Source organism: Antechinus flavipes, chromosome 4 (assembly GCF_016432865.1).
Source record: "Antechinus flavipes isolate AdamAnt ecotype Samford, QLD, Australia chromosome 4, AdamAnt_v2, whole genome shotgun sequence".
Lineage (NCBI taxonomy): Eukaryota > Metazoa > Chordata > Mammalia > Dasyuromorphia > Dasyuridae > Antechinus > Antechinus flavipes.
In genome coordinates this window covers 199,665,374-199,689,042 of record NC_067401.1, presented here as the reverse complement: position 1 = coordinate 199,689,042, position 23,669 = coordinate 199,665,374, and positions in this window count along the sequence as shown.

Here is a 23,669-nt window from a genome sequence, read left to right as displayed (position 1 = left end):
AGTTAAGATGACTGGTGATAGCCCAGGATGCAATTGATTTACTTTGGGGGTCTTTGAGATCTGACTAATATCTGAACACTCTGGTTTAGCAGCCTTTATGGTGGTTGCAACAAATTGTTCTCAACCACTGACTCCATTGGAGGAAGTCTTCACATGCTTGGAGTAGACAAACCCCCTCACTCATCAATGGATTTGAGGTCTATCAGTTACTCTCAACCTGGTTTAGCCCATAGACAGTTTTACTGGGATGTGCCTCCTACTCATGCTACAGTTTCTTGGAGCCACAGATGAGAGTTGGGTACCAGATGGACACCAAAAGTGGATGGACAGTGTTAGTCTTCCCAGAACACCCAAACATTTCATATATTTCCTTACACATACCATCATCTTTTCCACTAGAATGGAAACTCCTTGTGGAATTGTTTCTTTTGTTGTATTTGCATCCTCAGCTCCCTGAACAGTGCTAGGCACATAGCAGACACTTAGTAAATACTTATTGATTGATTGATTGGCCATAGAGGATTGAGCGAACCCTGTGTCTTTATCTCTCTACTCATATAACCATCACTAATTCAAGTTCTTATCACCAATTATTTAAACCAGCTTCCTAATTGGTCTCCTTGTCTTAAATCTCTCCCTCTCTCTATTTAGCTGCCAAAATGATTTCCCTAAAGCAGAAGTCTGACCACATCACTCCTTTACCCAATAACTAGTGGTTTTTCATTTTTGGAATCAAATACACTGTCCTCTGTCTGGAATTTGAAGTCCTTCACACTTCAGTCCCATTCTACATTTCCAGTCTTATGACACAAAACTTCCTTTCATATTCTCAGGGGGCCAGGTATACTGGCCTTCTTGCCCCTGTCTCCACTTCCTTCTCATATCCATCTCTTAGTATCCCTTGTTGTTATCACTATGGAGTCATTTTAGGTGTGTATGACTCTATGTGACTCCATCTGAGGTCTTTTTGGCAAAGGCACCAAAGTGATTTGCCATTTCCCTCTCTAGCTCATTTTGAGGAAATTGAGACAAACTTGGTTAAATGACTTGCCCAGGATCATACAGCTGATAAATGTCTAAGACTGGATTTGAACTCAGGAAGATGAGTCCTCCTGACTCTAGGTCCAGTGCTCTATCTTGAGAACCATCTAGATGCCCTAATAACTTCCTAGAATTCTCCATGAAGAGCCTAGGTGCATACTTGTCATGAATATTGTGGAGGGGATTATTGTTCAAGTAGAGGTTGAAGTCTCCTGCAGCTCTGAAAATCTATGCCCCAATCCATTTGAGGGGATAGCCAGGGGTCTTCAATGTATTGGCTAAACCAGAGCAAATGGCAGTCTTGGTATAGAAAGCTGGTTTTAGCCTGTCTGCACAGTAAGCAAGCTAAGCAACAGGCACTGATGGTTCCTGACATTGGGCGAGTAAGAGTTCAGGAAAGTACCTAGCATAGGTGGGCATTAAAGGAAGGAGACACAAAGTTCAAAACAGTCCAAGGACAAACAAGTCATACAGGCAGAGAATTCTGGGCTCCTGGGCCAGAAAGAGCACAGACTCAAATTGAAGGCAGAGATCTGACTCATTAGACACTGCCCTTAGGAGGCAACTCTTTGGTCCTTAAGAAGAGTCCACGCCTGCTGATAAGTGACTGGACTTAGTCCTCTTTGGGCTGGGGAATCAGTCAAGCCCTAAGAAAAATCACTTAGTACTGGTGTTGGATGAAAAGTTCTGACCTGGCACATTCTATTGAGTGATTGGGCCTGACTTCATCTTCATTGAATTGTCCAAATAGGCATACCATTCATGAGATCATAGTATAGGGTCATGGCCCCAAACACTCCTAACTTCCCTCCTATCATTCATGAATTTAAATAGACAATAAGGACTGAATGCCTGATTTCTCTAAAATAGGGAATTTCTAAGTGAGAATATTCTCTCTACTGTTGAAGGTTAGCACTTTCTTTGCCATTTGTTGTCTTAGAGAATACTTCTAAAGTGGCTGAAAAACTTAAGCCATTCTGAAAATTATTTTTATCTTTGACCCGTAATATACAGTTTCCATCTGTGTAACAAGCTACTATGCCAAATGAGTGTTCCTTTTATTTGTCCTAAAACCACTTCTTTCAAGATTTGAATTATTTTCCAGTATCTAGTGAACAAGTCAATCCATAACCCCCTGTGTATCTTCTTTATGCATTTTATCTTGTCTCAATATTTATCTTTCCATGCTGAAAAGGTTTATTTGTTCCACATGTCCTCACGTGGAAGCAAGAAAATTCAAAAATGACTAACAACAACCAAAAAAAACCTAACAAAATAGTTGTCCTCCAGCTGTGCACAGTCACAGGAATAGAGACTAAGTCAATTGAACAGCAAGAAACTTTCAATCACAGTTTAGCATGGGACTCAGTTTCTTTTTCTGTAAAATGAGAGGTTGCTATAGAAATCAAAGGTACAAAAGCCCCACGAACATCAAAATGTTTAAAGTAGCATTCTTTGTGATAGTGAAGAACTGGAAATAAAGTAGATGCCAATTAATTGGAGAATTATTAAAAATTGTATCTGATTTTAGAGAGGCATGGAAGAAGCATCCCTGGAATTAGTAAGGCTTGATCAAGGCTTGAAATCCCTTCTCTGACCAAACTGACTGACCCCGAGGTAAATGCTTAACTTCTCAATACATCAGACAACTCTCCAAGACTATGTTATAGAACAGGTGCTGATTTGAATTGGAAGAGGTAGTTTGTTTCCTCAGGAATTCTCTAAACCAATGAAATCACAGTTCTGGAACCATATACATACTCTCTCTCTCTCTCTCTCTCTCTCTCTCTCTCTCTCTCTCTCACACACACACACACACACACACACACACACACACAGCCTTAGGACGTGTGTGTGTGTGTGTGTAAAATATAATATCATTATATAGTAAGAGATGACAAATATGAAGAATTCAGAGAAGTATAGGAAGATTTACATGACTTGATACAAATTAAAATAAGCAGAACCAAGAATACTATATACATAACATTTGATGAAAAGATCAATAAAAGGGAGTTGAACTCCGAGTAAAATAGACAAATGAAGTTCAGATAATAAAACATAATTCTTCTTCATGTTATATGACTATATTTATTCTCCTTGTTAGACTATAAGTCACTTGGGGCAGAAAGACCTCAACTGAAAAAAGAAATAATAGCACCTATCTCACAGGGTTGTTGTAAAAATTAAATGGAATAAAATTTGTAAAAACAAAACAAAACACTTAACTATAGATAACCTGGCACATAGTAGGTGATGATGCTTCTTCCTTTCCCTTACTTCCCCCTTACATTGACTGCCAGATGTGATCCCTATGTTGGTTATTTTTGCTTATTTTTCTTTGTTAAATAAGAGGATTCAGGAGGAGGAGACAATGAAATCACCGGTATAAATGCAAAAGCTATCAATAAGACTAATTATTTAAAATGTGGGAGTTTAGCTAAAGGGTTTCTAAGGTCCCCAGTAGCCTTAGGACTTTATGACTCTCTGATTTCCTTGACTTTTTTGGTTTTCCTTACCTATACTTTTTTTTTTTTAGCTTGGAGAAGATTGTCCTGAATACTACAAGAGTAATATGCCATAGCTGAATACAAATCATTATCAATTTTTATCTAGATTATTATAAAAGTCTCCCATTTAGAATCTCAAGCCCCTCACCACTGCTGTCCATTCAATGCAATTGTAGCTCAAGTAATTTCTATTTGTATCTGTAAACATGGATCTGACCATGTGATTTCCTCATTCAACCAATTCAGTAATTTCCTGTTGCCTCTAGGATAAAATAAAGATTTAGCTTTTAAAGCCCTACACAACTTAGAATCCAATCTATCTTCTTCATCCTCATTGGATATCATTCCCCTTAATGCACTTTTTATTCTGACAAATTGGCCTTTGCCTTCCCTCTCCCATTTCTTGTCTCCTTTTTCACAGTCTGTCCTCTCTGCCTAGAATGAACGCCTTCCTTACCTCTTACCTTCCTTACTAGCAGAGGATTAGCACTTCTATTGTGAGGTTTGCCAAGCGATTTTCAGGGCCGCTTATCCACATTTGGTGTCCACCTGTCACCCAACTCTTACCTGTGGTTCCAAGAAGTTGTAGTACACACAGCAGACACACACTACAGTAAATCATCTTAGCAAATGGGCTAAACCATGTTAAAAATAATAACAGACCTCAAACCCATCAGTCGGTTTAGGAGATATGTACCCCAAGCATGAGAAACCTTCTCTCAGCAGAATGGGCAGATGAGAACAATTTGTTCCAATGGCCATGAAAGCAGATGAATTAGATATTGTGACATGAATAGCGTTAGAGACACCAAGATCATCCACTGCATCCTGACTTTTATCTGACACTGGACTACAATGACTCTTGGAAGAGAGAGTAAAGCTGATGACTGTGTGTGTAACTGCCTCAATTTAATCCAATTCACGCATCAGACATTACTCTCTGGTGTCATTGGTCTTCTTCAAAAATGAAGAACAAACAATAACAATATAACAGTCACTTTCTTCCTTTAAGATGCAGCTCAGCTTTGTACTAATTGTTGTATTTGAATGTAATATAATATAGGGTGTTTTAAAATTTTCACTGCAGTTTTAAAGTATAATAGCTTAAAACTTACCTTGAAATTATAAAGTTTTAATAGATTAAAATTTCACAAAGACTTTTGAGGCACTTTGTATTATTGTGTCAAAAAAAATGAAATGGTCTCAGAAAAAAACTGATCTTTATAAACTGATGCAGAGGGGAATAAGCAGGGCTAAAAGAACAACATACACAATGACAACAAAAATATAGAGAAAAACAACATTGAAAGATTTTAGAATCTGAATGAATGCAATGAGAAACCACAATTCACCTACTTCTTTGTTCACGAGAGATACTGGGCTTAAAATCCAAAATGAGATATGTTTTTTTTGGCCATGAACAATATAGGTATTTGCCTTGCTTAACTGAGTGCTTATTGTGAAAGTTTTGTTTTGTTTTGCTTTTTGTTCAGTGTGGGAAGGAGAGAGAGTGAGGAGAAATGATTTTTAAAAGGGGGGCAGTTTGCAACTTAGGCACCATCTGCTTGAAGCCTTTCCTGATCTTTCTTGTTAGCACCTTCCCTCCCAAACTACTCTGTATTTAACTGCTTTTTATATCTAAATTTTGTGAAGTTTATAGAGCATATCCTAGAAGTCTTCATGCACATCTAAACCCAATAAATAACTGCACAAAGACTTTTGGGACACTCTGCATTTACACTAAATACATTTTAAAAAATATATCTTTCCCATTAGAATATGTTTCTTGCAAGTAGGAATTTTTTTTCCATTCTTTTTACTTATGTTCCCAGCATGGTATCTTGGCACACAGTAATTGCTTAATCAATGACTAGTTGATTGATCCATTCTCCTGGCTTTAGGGGTTTCCAAAGGAGCATTTGCCAAAGGTAAAACCCAGCAACAGGCATGTTGAAAAAAAGTATATATAGCATCTCTGCAAGCTAGTCAACCGGACTTCTGCATAGGTTTGGCCGATTAGGAAGAGGAAAAGAGTTCTCTCCACTGACTCATCTTGGAACAATTCAATCTGCTTCGGGAAATGAGAAATCTGCCAGTGGAAGACAGAATTATTTTAAGCAACTTACCATTAGAACAAATGAAATCCCTCCGGCCTGCAGCCAGCCACTGGGGCATTAGCTCTCTAATTGATCCAAAGCTGAGGGGACCCAGTGAAATTCTATTTACACTCTTACCAAATAATAGCATTTGAGGAAATGAAATTAACCTATAAGGGCAGCTTTTAAAGGGACATGATGCTTATCTCCAATTGCACAAAGATTTACACAGAGAAACCTGAATCCAGAAGGCAAGAGTAACTATTCCTCCTCAGTCATCTGCCTTCCCATCACTGTCAATGACAGTGCATAGAGACAACCCCATTCAGCCCCTTAGAGCTAGCTGGGGAAGGTTGATTATCTTGATTATGTTGGATGAGTCAGCAGGAAAGAATATGGATATGTTGAGAAAATAAATTATTGAGTCATCCAGGAGAAAAAAAAGTGCTTTGCAATAAATAGGATGAGAGGGAAGGAGGAAGAGAATTGTCTCCTCCAGGGAATCAATAGAATGTGTTAATCACTTAGTGTAGATCATAACTGTCTGGAAGATGTGTGACTAGCTGGAAACGGTATTTGTAGCTCCTTGGAGACCCTAAAATGATGCAGAGGAAAAGCTGGCTTTTACGACAGAGACCCAGACTCTTTCAGTACACAGGAAGCCAACAGGGAGAACATGAAATTGGAGCCTGTGCTGAGAGGCCAAAGGAAATCAGTCAGCAAAGCCCAATAAATACCAAGTGGTAGATGATATCCTCTCTGGCTTTCTATCACATTGTGGCACAAGAGGGACTATTTCTTGAAGCAAAGGAGCTGAATTCAAAAATTGCCTCTGAAATTTGTTATCTGAGTGACCTTCACAGAGTCACTTACATTCCCCGAGCCTCTGCTTCCTCACAGGACCTGAGTTAAAATCCCATCTCTGATGTTACTACCTGTGTGATCTAGGACAAATGTATTATACTCTTTGGGCTTCCATTTCCTCCTTTGTTAAATGAGAGATTGGGCCTGTGAGGTCCCTCCCTGCTCAATGTGCACCTGCTTGGAGTATTCTGCATTTTTCTAAAGGTAGTTACTTGGTTTTTTCTAAAATTGATGGGACATGAAGTCACAGGAGAAGCGAGAAGAGGAAATGTTCCTCTATGAAATGAACTTCCTCCTTTCCTCTACCTTCAAGAATACTTAGCTTCCATGATCATTTTGCTCTGGTCCTGCTTTTGCTTCTGTACTTTTCCCATTCTCCCATTAAGAGCACTTGTTCCATCTTTCTTTTTCTTTTGTCTCTGTTTAGGATTATAGAATCCTATAATTCAGTCAAAGGCTGAACCTCCTCATTTTTCAGATTAGGAAACTAAGGCCAAAGAAAGTTCAGAAGCATGCCTGAATACAAGTCATAATAAGCAAATACAGGATTTAAACCCACATCTTCAAAGACAAATGGTCTTTCCATTGTAACCTATGCTAAATGTATTATTGATGCTCTTTTCTTTGTTTAAAAAAATCACTATTGAAGGGAGTGGAACCAACAGAACATTTTACACAGCAAAATACGATTATACGATGATCAATTCTGATGGATGTCGGTCTTTTCAAAAAATGAGGTGATTCAGGCTAATTCTAATAGATTTGTAATGGAAAGAGCCATCTGCATCCATAGAGAGGACTATGGGGACTGAATATGGATATGGTATTTTCACCTTTTTTGTTGTTTGTTTGCTTTTTGTTTTCTTTCTCAGTTTTTTCCTTTTGCTCTGATTTTTCTTGTGCAGCATGATAAATGTGGAAATCTGCATAGAAAAATGCACATGTTTAACATATATTGGATTGCTTGCTGTCTAGGAAGGGGGTAGGGGTAAGGAAGGGAGAAAATTTGGAATACAAGGTTTTACAAAGGTGAATGTTGAAAACTATCTTTGCATATTTTGAAAATAAAAAGCTATTATTAAATAATAATAAATAAATATTAAATAAAATAAATAATTATTAAATAAAAAACTAATGTTAAAAAAATTACTATTCCTTCCCAATGACTTCCTAAACACCCAATAGAATTCTCCATTATAACAAATAAGCATTTTATTGATAAGCCATTTTTTAAGTAGTGTCTAACCCCTTTGGGGTTTTCTTGGCAGAGATATTGAATGGTTTGCCATTTTCTTTCTATCTCATTTTACAGATGAGAAAATTAAGGCCAATGGGATTAAGTGACTTGCCCATACTTATACAGATAGTAAGTGTTTGAGGTCAGATTTAAACTCAAGAAGATGAGTCTTTCTGACTCCTGGACCAAAGTTCCATCCATTGTGCCACTTAGCTGCCCTAAATAAGTTATTTAAATTATTAAATAAGCATAGACAGAACAAATTTCATGTCTGAAAATCTTTGCCTCAATCTATACTTGCTTCATCATCAGCCCTTTGAAGTCATGCTTGAATACTTCATTGACCAGAGTCCTGAAATCTTTAAATGTTGTTTTCCTTTACATTATTATGGTCATGGTATAAATTGTTTTTCTAGTTCTTTCTATTAGTTCATGTAAGTCTTCCTAAATTTTTCTGAATTCTTATTTTTTACCTGATCACACTTGAAATTACTATCAAGTAACATTTTGTACTTATATTGTACCTAGGGACACCTCCAAATCACAGAGAAGACCGTATTAGGTTCAAAATGCTCTGTGGATCCATATCTCAAAACCATAATAAAGAAGCTCCCACCAATGTGCTTACTTTTTATTAATTATCCACAATTAATTAAAATGAATGAAAAAGCATTTCTTAAGTACTTACTATGTAGATAGTGTTATCACTTGGGATACAAATAGAAAAATTGATCTAGTCCAGAGAAGGAAATAAAAGGAAAGCATCAGGGGAAGGGTATTCTAGGATGGTGTTTCCAGGATATAGTAATCTGCATGGCACTATACAAAATAACATGACAATTAGGAAAGTAACAACAAAATATTTTCACTTTAAACTTCCCACAAAAATGCATATTATCAATAGAAAGAATGGATAGACATAGGGAACAGAGAAACACACATATAGGTAACATGTGAACAGGACATATTTATAAAGGGTCAAATCAACTCTCTAATAAATCAGAAATGACAATGTTGTTTGATGATACCATTGCCCTCTTCTAATGGGCCTGCTACTCACTGGTCTGCCAAGAACAGATTCCCTGGGTATATGATTATAGTTTCTCTTTCTTTTTCTCTTTAGCTGGCATATGTGACTAGGCTTCCTCTTGAGAAGAGTAAACTAGGCCATGCTCTTTTAGCTTAAAATCCCAAAACTTTCTGTAGCTCTTTTAAAAAAGCACAGCTCTTAATTCATTGAGCCAGAGGACAAACAGGATTCCCTTCTAAGAGGGAAAAAAATTTATCTGGTTTTTTCATCAAAAAAGGAGCCTAACTATTTGTTTCAGACTCTTGCCTGCAACAGACTTTTCATCTCCAGAAGATTTTTTTGCTTCCAGATACCAAGCAATTTATAATGTAGCATAGTAACATTTCTAGGTAGCAAATGCCCATTGGCAATCTATTTTTAAAATTATATTTCCCAGTAGCCAGAATTGGGGTTTCTCCTTTGAATAAAGGGAGCAAGAGTTTCATGACATATTTTGGATTTGAGATCTTTGATTTATACAGTGGAATCAGAAAGAATTAGGTTAGCGCTTCCAGTGGTGGTTAGGGATAGTTACCATCAATGTTTGAGGTTTTAAAGTGCAAAACAGAGACATTGGTCTGAAAATGTATGTCTCATTCAGCACCACCTCTCTAATGAGAGGCTGAAGGTGTGCTTTCCCAATTCCTTTATTCACATAGAACACTTGTGAGCCATCCTTTCTCTTAGTTACAATTTCCTTGTATCTTTTGGTTTTGTTTCAATCAATTAACAGACATTTGTTAATAGTCTATTATATGCTAGGCATTCTATCAAATCCAGGACCATAAAGATAAACTCAAAATAACCCTCAAAATAGCTTCTACTCAAAGAACTTCCATCCTATTAAGGGAGATGACATTTATATTTGACTATATAAATAAAATATACAAGATTATACCAACATGGATATAGTTTGATTTTCCTAGTATTATATCTTCTTGGTTGCTGTGCAAAGATCTCACACTTAGAGCATTAACAATATTTGTATATGTTTTTAAAAACTGCATAAATCTTGGCAATCTGACCTGACCTGATCTGGCTGATAGGATCCATACAGGATTGAGATTCTTCTGCATCTTTTTATTTCATGTCAAGTCAAATCAAATAAAATCAACATTTATTAAACTTTTATTATGTTCCAGACACTGTTTTAAGTGCTAGGAACATAAATACAAGTAAAAAGACCTTGCCCTCAAGAAGTTTATATTCTAATGAGGGAAGACAATACATAAAAGAGGGGTTTTAGGGGAGTAGAAAGGGGTACCCTGTTTCATTTGTCCTCTGGTCCAAAATCATTATCAAGTGGTCAGACTTCTGCTAATGAGTTTCTCTCCAATTTGCTAATCTGGCCCTTGGTTGGCAAATGTCATTTGTTACCAGCCGTATATTAGAAGCCTTTCCTACTTGGTAGCACCTAACAGTACTGGACAGGATATTTTGTGGAGTTGCAGTGGGATTATCCCTTTCCCTCTGAGTTGCAAGTGCCTGGACTAGAAGCAGCTGCTGGAATTTACTAACTGCCTCTGCCCTTTCTTTTCCCTGTCTTGTCAAAAATTTCTAAGTAGCTTGAGTATAATTTATGTAACCCAGTAAAGCTACTTTTGAAGATGGGGAAAACCAATCAATTGATACAGAGAGGGAATTCCCCTTCAAATCCCAAAAGACTCAGTGGGAGGTTTTGACATGAATAAATTATACAGTAGGGAGAGAAGACTCTGGGGGAGGGAGGAGATAAATTGCTTCAAGCTCAACAGCTGCCAAAATAGAAAACAGAGACCTACATGCTGCAAGAAAGAAGTCTTCCTATAGGTACATAACGAGACTCTAAAATGGACAGTAAAGCTTAGCTCTAAAATGCAGAAAAATTAAAGAGATTAAGAATATTTAATGTCCCAGAAGCAAGAAAGAACTATTGCAGGATCAGATGAAGTTCTGGTATAATCATTCCATGGGTCACAACTGCATTTGAATTGACATTTGTATAGGAGTTAACTACTGCCATCTTCTGAAAGAGAATGGAATAGGGAAGAGCAGCAAGCAGAGATGATGTTGTGTCATTCAAGGGAAAGGTACTAAAGTGGTTTGCCATTTCCTTCTCCAGCTCCAATTATACTTGAGGAATCTAAGGTAAACAGGGTTAAGTGACTTGTCCAGGATCATATAGCTAATAAGTGTCTCAAATTTGAAACTCATCTTCATGATTCCAGGTCCAGCACTCCTAGTCCCAAGGGTGAGGATGAAGATATTTACAGAAATGAACAGGACCTATAATTTCTGTCAAAAGATGGAGAACAGCCTGAGCAATGAACAAAACAACAGGAAACAACTGGAGGACATCTCCTGGCAAAAGCAACGGAGCACCATGAACCAAAATGGAAGAGTAAATCTTTCTTGTGACCTCACACAGGGTAATATTATAAGTGGCAAAGATGCAATAAGTCCCTGAAGAAAGTAATCCTTTTGAATCTCTATGCATTCAAATGTGAGTCTGTTACTTGTGCTTTACTGCGTAAATAAAATTATTCTGTGTTTTGAAATCTTGTGAGTCTGAGTGATCATAAGAAGAAAAAACAGAAACAAAGATTCCCAGATCCTGCTAGGTGCAAGCAGTGACTAGAAGCAGTTAAATGCAAAAAAGCTCTTTGTGTAGGGAGAAGAAGGTTCTGATATAAAGGTTACAGAGGTTAATGCTTTTGATCATGTATAATTTTGTATCGTAGCACTCATCTTCTCTGACTCAATAGTAAGTTCCATGAGGGTAGAGACTTATTTGACCTTTGTATTTCCCCCAGAAACTATGAGGTGCTCTGGATATAATAGATGCAATAAACATTTGTTGAATTGAATCATCATCAAAAGCATTTATGACATTCAAGAACCTTTACATGTTTATAGCATCTTAAGGTTCATAGAGCACTTTCCCTACAATAATCTTATGAGCTAGGTAGTAGCACAACTGTTGTTATTCTCATTTTAAATATCCCTTGCTGATTATGCCTCCTTTAGCCATGTCAACTTATTAAACAAAGAAAAATGCAAAATGACTCACATCCTCTTTCATCATCTGTAGTAATAATAGTGAAAAAGGAAAATTTTAAGAATCCTGCAATTTTTTAGGTAGCAAGATGGCACAGAGTGCTGAACCTGAGTCAGGAAGACCAGAATTCAAATCCAGCCTCAGAGATTTACTGGGCAAGCCACTTAACTGTTTGATTCAGTTTCCTCATCTGCAAATTAGAAATAATAATAGCACTTACCTGCCAGAGTAGTTGTGAAGATGAAATGAGACAATAATAATAAAAAAAGATATTTCAATGCAATGCCTTGATTGGGTAGGACTGCTATTGATGTGACTGCTATTGATATGGATTCAGTAGTTTCTTGTAATAATGCAGACAACCCATTCTTGTCCATCTTATGGAACTCTTTTCCATATCTCCCAAAAGTTTACCATGGGATTCTACCTAAAGTTTCTTAGTTTTTTCTGACATTGCAAGATTACTAGCCAAGTACTCCCAAATGTCTACTTGTCAGTCCTTACTCTTGCTTCTTGACTAGCCCATATTCTCTTCCTATCATAAAATTTCCTGATGACATCCTTTATTCCTGTTCTTCTTCTGAGTTTCTTGTAGGCAATCTGTTATGGCCTGTTCATGTCCATTGTACTTTTCCATTCCCTTCTTTTTTCTTGGAAGACAATATATTTACACATTTATATGAATACAAGCACGTTACTACTTGTGAAATTCCTAAAGGGATTTCACTGTAATCAGCCTCCTGATTGTCCTAGGCTGGGCCTGACACATACTGATATGTATGTAGTAGTTTAGGTCTGAAACTGGAACAAAATGAGTCACTTGTAATCCAACCAACAGTTAAGAAAAGGCAGCTTATTCAGCTTTAGCAAGGGCAAAACATTCAGAGAAGAGAAGAATATTTATCCAAGATAAAGCAACTGAGTAAACTCAATAGCAGGATTTCTAGAAGGTACAAGGACTGGGGCATCATGCAGACTATTCTGTCCACAGAGATTTTTCATTGACTATGGATAATATGGGCCAAGATGGTTCTGGAGGGAAACTAAAGATAAGCCTACAAATCGAGGTGGAAGCACCATGTTTCATTCTGTAGCCATTATGGGCAAGTATTCTTGTTATATTACAGAATAGAAGTAGAGCCAAGTAAGTGTGCACATTGTTTTATCACCATGTTAAAAGCAGAGCAGCATTTTAAAAATTGCTTACAAATTCCACAGACAGGAGGGACTGATCATTCCAAATGCCTCAGAGAAGGATGAGAATGGTATCTTCTCCCTCCCATCTCGTGTAATAGGACCTTGCCAACCCAATACAGAGGCAAATAAAGAAGTTGTCAGGGCAGTTTTATTGTGCAACAAAAGGCAACAAGAAACACCATTTCATGAGACACTTAGTCATCTCTTATTGCAGCGCTTAGGATAAGCATTTGCAAAAAAAAGACCCCCATAAAGATGATTGCAGCTTATGTGCCAACATCTGTTGCTGAAAATGATGAAGTCAAGAAATCCTTGCAGCAACTCAACAAAAGTATCAAATCAAAGATAACAAATTAAATCAGATATCGTCTGACTCTTACTTTTTTGAAAAGATAAGCATAAAAAAGGATAATGAAAAATATTTTGAAAACTTGATTCAAGACTAAGATATGAGAAAAGCCACAGGCTCAATTACTATTCAGAAGTTTTATGCTGGTATTGTACATATAGCTTTTAAGGATCACTCTCAATTTGGATCGAACAGATGAGGTCCCTAGAGCAAGACTAATACTTTCAGTGATGAAGGAATATTCCTGAGGGATAGAGGTAACTATTGCTCTAATTTTCCTATTGTTCTTAAGCTCCCCTGTGGAATATTTGTTTCCAATATCATTTTAAGTTACCAGCTCACCAATATAAATGTTACCACTTGTTTCTCCAATATTACTGTTAACCAGGGATTAAGTGATACAATGGATAGTACATTAGATCTGGAGTCAGGAGGACTCGAGTTCAAATACAGTCTCAGACATTTGATACTTACTAGCTGTGTGAGCCTGGGCAAATCATTTAACCCTGATTGCCTCACAATACATACACACATACATATATGTGTGTGTGTATATACATATATGTATGTGTGTGTGTGTGGGTGTGTGTGTATTGATTGGTTGTCGTCCTTTGTTGTTGAAGAGGATCAAAATAATATCACTATGTTAGAGTGAAATTGGTGTGTCTGACTGTGGCTGATCAGACTAATATCAGCTCAGAATGCTCTGCCACAGATCAGACACAAATAGTCCATATAAACATTTGGGGGTTTCTCTAACTTTTCACATTTTGAATTTCTTCTGAGCTAATTTAATTCTTCTTTGCTCATAGAGCACAGCACTTCTCTGTTGAGGGCTCATCATGCTGGACAGTCCTGTGTCAGTAGCTCCCATGTCATAAATCATTTCTAAAATTCTTAAGAGAGACCTTGACACTGTCCTTGTATTGCTTTTCCTTACCACCTTGTGAACCCTTTCCCTGTGTGAGTTCTCTAAAAAATAATCTTTTTGACAAGTTTACTTTTAGCATTTGAACAATGTGACCAGTTCAATGGAGTTGTGCTCTCTGCAGTAGAGTTGAAATGTATGGCAGTTTAGTTCAAGAAAGGACCTCAGTGTCCTGACAAGTGACCTTCAGAATCTTCCTAAGACAATTCAAATGGTAGCAATTCAGTTTCCTGGCATGGCGCTGGTAGACTATCCAGGTTTCATTATTGTTAACCAGTTAATGTTACTCAACTTTTACAGAGGGATAGTTCTGTATCTTTTCAGATACAGTAGGAAAGTATGGAAACTTGTGAAAGCAAGTTCTTTCTCTCATTTACCACCTCAATCCCTGGGGAAAGTGGGCTCAACCTCAAAGGAATTGTTAAAAACATTCTTCTCATCAAGTTCACTTGTGGGTATGACACAGCCAACAGATAAGCAACTCCCTTCTTTGAAAACTATGGTGTCTCAAGAGCTGGGTCACAGTTCACTTTCTAGAACCAAGTTATTAAGACTCCACTAGGAATTTTAGTGGCTTTAGTGGTTCTTCTGACATTTTGAAACTCACAAGATTATATCCAGGTCCATAGTCTCCTATATTCATTCATCTAAGGTGAGGAATACACACAACCAGCAGAAGAAGCATGAGTGTCATATATTCACTGCTACACAGTGTTCTGGAGAGAGTGATGAGACAGCTGCTACAACTTCTCTCCATTACTTCTTTCTATCCACTGGTTGATATACAGCAGGCCTCTTTCTCTTTATTTGAAAGGGAGGAAAAGATTCCATCTGTTTCTGCCTTTGTATCTTACCTTTGATATACTCTATTCCAGTTTGGTAGTCAATTAAGTCTTTTTTATCACCATAAAATAAGCTGATAGGAGATAATCTGTATGTTCTCTGAATTGGAGTAAAGTTCTTCCATGATCAGGAGGATCATTCCTGGAAGGAGACTTACCAAGCTTCCGTGTGAGTTGATACCAAGCAGAGTATATACCACATGCTCTAAAGACTCATGTTCATCAGCCAGCCTCCATACACATGCATATATATGTATATGTATACATAAATCTGTATATACACATAAGCTTCATTAAGAGATAGGAAGGCTCTGAACATATTGAAAATCCCTAACATTATGGCTATAATTAATTATGTTCTAACAGATGAGAAATGAGTGAATAAAGAAGCAGTCATAATTGAGGAAGCCATTTCTGAACCAGTTCTCTGTGAATAGATTTGTTAGATTAAAGATTAAAATCAATACCAAATTAGAAAATAAAAATTAAAAGCCATGGTATACAATAAAGCAATTGGTAAATGTATAAAAGAATAGACTTTCCCATAGACTATCACATTTTCTAAGGAAGTTTAAACAAAATAAATTAATCATGACAATCAGGGGACTATGAAAGCCAAGAAACCATCCAGCTACCACTTATTTTATCTTTTTGTCAAGATGAGAGATGGAGCAGTTATCTCTCAAATTCCATTTAAAAATATACACTCATTTGTAAACTCTAAAGGGAGTATAATAATGGAGTATATTGCCACTTAAAATAGTAAGGAGTAGAGAGAAAAACAAGCTTACACAAAATCTGGCAAATGTTCAACTAAACCAGATCATCCTTAGGGAATTTTAGAATGACACTATAAGTATAACAAATGGATGGAAAATAAGAAATATTCCTATTTAAACAATTTTCTCATGCAAATTAATTCAATTTTATACCTCTCAAGTTGGCTAAGATAACAGGAAAACATAAGGATAAATGTTGGAGTGGATGTGGGAAAACTGAGACACTAACAGATTCCTGGTGGAGTTGTGAACTGATCCAACCATTCTAAAGAGCAATTTGGAACTATGCCCTAAGGGCTATCAAACTGTGCATACCTTTGATCCAGTAGTTTCTCTACTGGGTCTGTATCCCAAAGAGATCATAAAAAAGGGAAAAGGACCCACATGTGCAAAAATGTTTGTAACAACCCTTTTTGTAAGAGCAAGGAATTGGAAACAGTAGATGCCATCAATTGGGGAAAGACTGAATAAATTATGGAATGGAATGGAATATTATTGTCCTGTAAGAAATGATCAGCATACTGATTTCAGAAAGGCCTGGAGAAACTTACATAAACTGAAGCTAAGTGAAGTGAATAGAACCAAGAGAACACTGTACACAGCAACAAGAAGATTATGGGATGATCATCTGTGATGGACTTGGTTCTTTTCAACAATGAAGTGATTTAGGCCAATTCCAATAGATTTGTGATGGGGAGAACCATCTGTATCCAGAGAAAGGACTATAAGGACTGAATGTGGATCATGACATAGTCAAACTGTTGTTGTTGTTGTTGTTGTTTGTTCACTTGTCTTTTTCTTTCTCATTTTTCCCCTTTTGATCTGATTTTTCTTGTGTAGGATGATAAATGTGGAAATAGGTTTAGAAAAATTGTACTTGTTTAACCTATATTGGATTACTTGCCACCTAGCGGGATGGAGGGGAGGGGACGGAAGGAAGAAAAATTTATAACACAAGAATTTGCAAGGATGAATGTTGAAAATTATCTTTGCATGTATTTTAAAAAATAAAAAAGCTATTATTATTTTAAAACCAATTTTCTCTATTAATGACAGTGGAGCTGCCTCATTTGAGCTCCAATATCATGGAGCTTGTCTATTGTCCTATATAAGATAGTAAAGCTTGTTTTAAAGAAAATAGAAGGGGGAAGAGCAACAGATCTAGATGCATATTGATTCTTAAGCTATAGAAAAGAAAAAAGTTACTAAAAGTTTAGAAAAACTCTTAGACTTCATTATTACCAAAATGAGAGCAATTTATAAAATATTGTTCATTATTAGCCTATATGCTTATTTTCCCATTTCTATAAAATAGTTATGAGAATAAACTATTTATGAATTTCTTGATGAAAGTGGTAAGAAAGTTGGGCTTTCGCAAAAATTATAATTTACATATAAAAGATCACATATTTACAATTACACAGCTGATTGAAAAGTACAGAAAATATAAGACATTATAGTGTTTATTGTTTAACTGTGAAAAACAAAACCCCAAACATTTGATTTCAAAGGACTAAATGTCAACCTCAAAGCTCAATTCCAACAAAGCATCTTCTATACAATCCAAATCATATTATATTTAAGAAAATAAGAGACAGGGGCAGCTAGTTGGTGTAGTGGATAGAGCACCAGCCCTGAAGTAAGGAGGACCTGAGTTCAAATCTTATCTCAGGCACTTCATACTTCCTAGCTTCATGACCTTGGGCAAGTCATTTAACCCCAACTGTCTCATCAAAAAAAAATTAAAGATGACTTTGACTATCATCTGGTTATTAACATGAACTGACATGCTCAATAATGAATTTGCTATTGTTATGAGGGATTTCAGAGACAGAGATCAAATTGAGGATTTCCTAGAGATTCCAGACAGGCAGTTGAGGTCTTCTAGTTATTTCTGTTTTCAGATAACTCTATGCTGATTGCATAAAGCAGAGAATATTACAGTCTCCAAAATAAGATCTGCAATCATGGTAATAACCATTACACAAGAAAAACTAATTGGAAAAAGAATATCTATTTTCTAGACTATAATAGAATATAACACTGTCTAGACATTAGATGAAGAGTCCAGAAAATTAACTCATTTGTACAGATATTTTGGAAAAAACTCTAAAGATGGACAATGAATCAGGCACAAACTCAAACACAAGGAGACTGAGCTTTATTGCTTTTGGGAAATTACTCAGGACTGTCACTTAGAAGAAGGATTAGATTTGTTTTGTTTGATCATAGAAGTAGAAGTAAAATCAATGGATGAAAGTTGCAAAGAAGACAATTTGGGCTTGGTGTCAGGAGAAACTTCTTTTAAATTTTTAAAATTAAATTAACTTAAAAAAATTATAAAGCATTTTCCTAGCTATTCTATCTTCTCCCACCAAAAGAAAGAAAACAAATTCCTTGCGTCAAATATGTATGTTTAATCAAAACAAATTCCTGCATTACCCATGTCCAAAAATAAGTGTCGCATTCTGCATAAATAGTGCGTTCATCTCTATCAGGAAACAGGAAGTATTTTTTCATCACTGATGCTCTGGAATCCTAGTTGTTCATTGTATTAATTAGAATGTTTTAAAAGTCCTTCAAACTTATTTGTTTTTATAGTGTTGTTATATTGTAAGTTGTTTTCCTGATTCTGCTCACCTCTTGTATCAGTTCAGGAGAAACTTCTTAAGCATTTGAATTAATCCAAAGAGGAATATACTGCCTTGAGAGATGATGAGTAACCCTTGGCTGGAGGTCTTTAAAAGAAGCTGGATGATTTCTGTGGTAGGCCAGGACTGACTCAGTAAATCTAGTGATTCTAGTATAGGGACTAGGATGAAATTTGACCTTGTAGGCTATCAGTTAATAAAAAGAAGCTTATTGAATAATAACATGGAAAACATTTACCCCAAGGATACAGTATTAATTCAGATGGGCACAGTTCTTCTCTGTTGACATTGCTGATGCACCAATCACAAGACTATCAAGGCTGAGAAAAGGGTCATTGAAGTCTCTTATGCTATATTTTTTATTTTGGAAGCTTCCCCCTGAAACTACTTCAACAGTCTGGAACTTGGATTAGTTAAGTGTCTTTTTAAAAAAAAAATTTCTATTTTGAGTTCCTAATTCACTCCCTTCTGCTCTTCCTCTACCAATTGAGAATGCAATGAACATAATGCCCATTATACATATGAAGTTATGCAAAATACAATTCTGAATTATCTACGTTCTAAGAAAAATAAAGAAAAAAATGCTTCAATCTGCACTCTAGTTCTCTATCTAGAGATGTGTAGTAGCATTATGAGTTCTTTGGAGTTGTGCTGAATCATAGTGCTGATCAGAATTACTAAATCTTTCATAGCTGATTCCAATCAAGTCTCAAGGACAGTATCACTATCTTTTTTCGGAGGAAAAAAACTAATTTCATTTATATAATAGGTACCTTAGTGTAGGGTATTTCTATGACAACTCATTGTCAAATATGATATGGAGATAAAGTTCCTTATAGCCCTAATTCTGTGATTCTTTTACCCTGCCCTCAACTTCTCCCTGAAACAAATGCCTATATTTTAGAGATTTTAAAAGGGAAATATTGTAAAGGAAATCATGAAGATATATAAATAGATGATGCATTTATGCATGTGATGGGCATGTGATGAAGGCAAGGAAAAAAGCCCAATGGATTGCTTGTGTGTTCTATTGGTATACATGTTAAGACTTCAAGAGCAAAGCTGTAAGCTCATTGAGTAATCATTTTTATGAGAATTTGGTAGAGTATGTGGGCAAGAGTCACATGGGATGAGAAGCATGGATGACTTTCAGTATGTGTCAGTGATAGAATCAATCATGGTGTAGAGATTAAAGATTCACTGACCTATTAATGTAAGTAAATATGTCATAACCCAGACACATTGTAAACTTGATTCTAACACTGTCATATCATTTTGGTACTCTTTGAAATAAAGGACAACAACCAATCAATGTAACTACAAATGAGGAAACTGAAATTCAATGAGATTGAATGGTCCAAGGTGCTGAAAGCATTTGAATTTTGACCCACAAGCTCCAAATTCAGTTAACACTGAAATACCTTTCAACTACACTATGATACCTTATTTTAGATGTCCTTGTTAACCACCTTGTTAAAATACTTGTTGAACTAACGAATGATTGAATGAATGACTCTATTGTAAGAACTGTACTAAAGGAACGAAATAGATATGGTCATCTGTTCACTAGCTAATAATCTGAATTAAGAAATAACAACTCAAGCAGAGACATGTTCATGTGCTATATAGTGACAGGAACTATGCATATGACTTCTTTGAAGTATGTCAGAGTCAGACCTTAAGCCCAAGTCTTCATGGCTGCAGGGCCAAATCTTTATCCATGTAATACATTTTCATCTCTATGACAAAATACATTAGTTAAAACATACATTCAGGCTCAGTTGGGTGGCATAGTGGATAGGGCATCAGCCCTGAAGTCAGGAGAACCTGAGTTCAAATCCTAGCTATATGACTCTGGGCAAGTCACTTAACCCCAATTGCCTCAGGAAAAAAAAAAACAACATACATTCAAATTGATTGATCTTCCACTAACTGGTAGAGGACTTAAATTTCAGGACACTTGTCCATCACAGCCATAATCATTCAAAACTTGTCTGAGATTTAGACAATTACTCAGTCTTTCAATGATCCTAATCAATAAATAAGCAAATAAATAAATAACTTTGATATATATTATATTTGTACCATACTATGCTAGGCATTACTGGTGAGAGAGGTGGGTGGAGGGAATAAGTACACAGACATAGTCTTTGACCTCCATGAGTTAACATTTTTAGTTGAAGAGATAACCCAGAGAGAAATTAGCTAGAAATCTCTTTATTTCTAATGGAATTTTTGGAAATCACTCCTCCAAACACATATCTAGGCTTAATGCTGTTTCCTTGTTAGGGCAATGTCTTTAATTTCATATAGAAACTACTTTCCTTAATTCACCTGAATATTTTTATTCAGGGTATCTCCTGGATTCTCTCCACAGAAATTCTCTAACCTTTGTTCCTAGTATTCTAATTTCTCTAATACCAAAGGGTCAATATCAATCAACTCCTCCCCAGCTTTTTATGAATTTTTAAGTAGACTGATTTTCTCAGATTCTTCAATCTCTATCAGAATATCCTGGTCTTTTCTTTCTTTCCAAATCATAGACTTAGAATTATAAGGGAAATATTTAGAGACTATTGAGTCCAACTCTGTTATGTTATGGATAAGGAAACTATGGCATAAAATGGTTAAGTGACTTGTCCAGGATAATAAAACTGAAATTCTCTAGAATTTGTCACCATGCCTCAGCTGCCTTTTTTCTCCAGCCGTGGATTTCTCATCTCTCATTAGTGAGTTCTTCTAAATACCTCCATTTTGAGGAAGGCCCCTGTTCAACCATCATTCCTCCTCTGAACTTTGCTACCACACATCTATGTAGGTACTTCCCCCTGAGTCCTCTTTTCTGTGTTGTTTTCCCCCAATTACAATGCAAACTACTTGACACTTTTGGTAATTGGTTCTAGCTGAATGGAAATATATATTTTTTTTACTTATATTTGCTTAGCAAAGTGCCTGGCAATTAAGGACTTAATCAATTTTAATTGTCTTGATTAGTCAAAAAGATTGTAATTGTCTGAGGTAGGATTTGAACTCAGGTCTTTCCTGACTCTAAGTCTAGTAATTTATCTATTATTCTATACCACTCCCAGAGTCTCATTAAAAAAGGTAGCAGCTTTCTTTATAAATTTCATTTATAGTGATTAAAACTTTCTACTGTCTTAGTATAGGAAAGGTTAGCAAGCACTGTCCAACTTCTGAAAATCCCCAAAGTACTAAATGTCAGGAAGATAAAATTAAAATTATATTTGCAGTATAATAGTGGAGTCACATCTTAGAGACCAATAGACTTGGAACTAGAAGGACAGAAGCTAACTAGTCTAACCATACCTTTTTGCATATAAGGAAACAGGACCAGTAAATTCAAGGTCACCCACATAATAATTAGCAGAAGCAGGATTTTAATCAAGGATTTTACTCCAGAGAATGTTTCCTTAAAGATATAATCCATTTGTCTCTACTTCTACCCTTGTGTAAATCAACACATACAACACAACTATTAAAGGTAGTAGGAAGTAGGAAGATGTGTCATTTTGGCAATCGGTCCTCTTTTAGATTAACTAGATTTTTTCAGAGGAGATTCTGAATGAGTACATTACTAACAAAACTGTTGGAGAGGAGGCATCTAAAGGCTCTTCATCTACCTTGATTGGCAGGTACTCACTACATGAGTGTATTCTGCAAATTGTGGGGGGTTTTCTCGTGAAAAGCATTGGTCTTATCTCTTTTTTTGCAGCACTGGGAAAGGTGGAGGGCAACTGTGGAGTCAGAATCTAAAAGGTAAGGAACAAAGATTCTATTGCTGTTAGACAAATTTTAAGGCTATAAATTATAGACAAGTTGCTGCTCCACATCAGTGGGGAAATAATCTACACTGGGAGTTGCTACGCTGAAGAAATCATAGTTCTGAACAGTTTTCCCCTTCAAAACCAAGAAAAATAACATTGTTATCCTATCACATCAATCCTTCACTAAGGTCTTACTTAAGGACTTCATTGTGGCATAAAGAAGACCTTGGATTTTCAAAGGTTATGCTAATAGAGTTCAAATTCTAATAGATAGTTCCTACTAAGTTAGAATGACTTGGCATTTGGGCCAAGAATTGTTGTTTTCAGTCATGTTTTATTCTTTGTGATCCAGAGGACCATAGTATGCCAGTATTGTCTATGGAGTTTTCTTGGCAAAGATACTGGAGTGATTTGCCATTTCCTTTTTCAGTGTCAAGAATACAGACTGCGTTTTTGTCCTTTGAGAACCAGTCTGGCTAAATACAGCTAGGTCTTAATTACTGTAAATAATGAATCTCCCTGAAGTGGTCACATGTATTCAAACTGACACTATTCAGTTATAATTATGTAAAATATGGTAATTGTTTCTAGTTCAATGGATATGTGCACTACAAATTCAAATGCTGCAACCACTCCAAGAGATTCACTATTTACATTAATTAAGATCTAGCCATACAAAACAGATCATTACCAAAAACCAGGCAACCATTTATTTTGGCCACAGAAACTCAAGAAGACCCTAGGTGGGCTAGTAGATAAAGTGCTGTGCTGGAGTCAGGAAAGAAGACCTGCATTCGTATGTGACTTGCTAGCTGTGTGACTCTGGAACAAAACACTTAACCTCGGGTTGCTCTGGTTTCCTCATCTGTAATATAGAAATAACAATAGTACCTCTCTTCCAGTGTTGTTGTGAGGATCAAATAAGATAATTGTAAAGATAAGTGCTTAGCACAGTGCCTGACACTAAGTAAGTGCTATATAAAATGTAAATTAACATTGTTATTACAGTGTGGAGAGGTTCTGTATCAGCCAGGGGAAGGTATGAAATTTCAGAGCTGAAGCAATGAATTATCCTATTTACAGAAGATTCACCATCTATCCAGTCACTCTGGATAAGGAAAGTTTGGTTTATTTAGCTCAAAGCAAAGCAGGATATCATTAAATACTGGATGTTATATAGACTGTGAGTGTTTTAGATGCTCAGGGAAGGGAAAGATCAACTATGACTGAAATATGAACATTTTGAAAAGCATTTATTAAGCATTTCTTTCAAGTCAGGCTCTG